General features: G+C 34.4%; 1 long non-coding RNA gene across 1 annotated transcript; it reads left to right on the top strand.

Annotated features, from left to right (window-relative positions):
• Positions 1 to 275: 275 nt before the first annotated feature.
• Positions 276 to 735, top strand: LOC116041884. The gene is made up of 2 exons (XR_004103027.2): positions 276 to 486; positions 572 to 735. It is a non-coding gene; the product is annotated as an uncharacterized LOC116041884 (long non-coding RNA).
• Positions 736 to 1,566: the final 831 nt, after the last annotated feature.

Genomic DNA, 1,566 nt, shown 5'->3' with positions numbered 1-1,566 from the left:
GACTTTTTTTCAACTTTTTTTGACATATGTACTATGACTTTTTTTGACATACTATACTGACTTTTTTCGACATACTATACTATGACTTTTTTTCGACATACTATACTATGGCTTTTTATGACGTGTTATACTTTGACTATGACTTTTTTTTCACTTTTTTCGACATACTATACTATGACTTTTTCGACATACTATACTATGACATTATGGCTGAAGGATTTTGGGCTCCTCAGATCATCTCATCAACAGCAACCTTGACATTTATTCGATCCAGCCATTATAAGTTTAGATTTTCATATGTATAGATTAGTTGGGCAGCATTTTTAGGTCATTAAAGTAACTCTGTGTATAAGGTGTGAAATGTTTGTTTGCAGACGTGGCGTCCGTTCTGTAACCAGTTTGAAGGGCTCATTGAAGATTTTAACTACGGCACTCTACTCCGTCTGGACTGTGAGAAAGATTACACGGAGGAGAATACTATATTTGGTAAGTTTGTGTCTCACAGTGGGAAATCAAAATATTTAAAAAAAAAAAGTGAGACTAAAAGCAAGTAATGTTTCCTGTTTTTCAGCCACCAGGGTCCAGTTCTTCGCTGTTGAAATCGCCCGCAACAGAGAAGGCTACAACAACACTGTGTTCATGTCCAAATCTTCAAAGAGCTAGTCACCAAATGAACTTATCCAACCATGTGTAAAACCACCAGGACCGCCCCTCCAGGACACATAAAGATGAACTGTTAGTCTTTGCTCTTCTGAGGATACAGCTTTTTATTTTCATTTAAAAAGGTCTGTTTAAATCTCGGCCCTTTCATCAGTGCTGTCTGTTAAACAGCCTCATCACTGTTTGGACACTTCAACGTCCCTTCTGCATTTTGTATTTACTGTAAAGTTGTATTGTGCCAATCATACATGGGTGTTTATTTTGTAACACTTAAGTTGCATTTCTTTTCCAGTTACCAAGGAAATCATGAATAAAAAAGTAATTTTACTTAGAATTGTGAAACTGTTTATTACTGTTCTTATTCTTGGAGAAGAGTGGGAGATCTGTTCTAGAGAGACGGGGTTGACAAAGGATCATACATCTTCTCATAAAGTCATAGTATAAATAAATGAGTAAATAGTAGTCGAGTGAAAAATACATCAACTACTGTGACAAGGTTATTTAAAATAAGTTCAAAAATAAATGTCGACCTATTTATGCACCAAGAAACCATATATATAACATATGTCGAAAAAAGTTGAGAAAAAAGTCATAGTATAGTATGTTGAAAAGTCATAAAAAGTCATAGTATATGTCGAAATGTCATAAAAAGTCATAGTATAATATGTCGAAATGTCATAAAAAGTCATAGTATAGTATGTCAAAAAAGTGGAGTCATAGATTAGATTAAATGATTAGATTCAACTTTATTGTCATTGTGCAGAGTACAAGTACAAAGACAGCGAAATGCAGTTTGCGTCCAAACAGAAGTGCAAAAAAAAGCAGAAAAGTGCAATGTGATATTCAAGTATAGACAGGTGGTGCATAGACAGGACAAGACATATACGTTAGTGTTATAAGAGCAGA

The sequence above is a fragment of the Sander lucioperca genome, chromosome 14, assembly GCF_008315115.2.
Source record: "Sander lucioperca isolate FBNREF2018 chromosome 14, SLUC_FBN_1.2, whole genome shotgun sequence".
Taxonomy (NCBI): Eukaryota; Metazoa; Chordata; class Actinopteri; order Perciformes; family Percidae; genus Sander; species Sander lucioperca.
The sequence above is the reverse complement of the archived record's forward strand: the minus strand, read 5'-3'. Positions and strand labels throughout refer to the sequence as shown.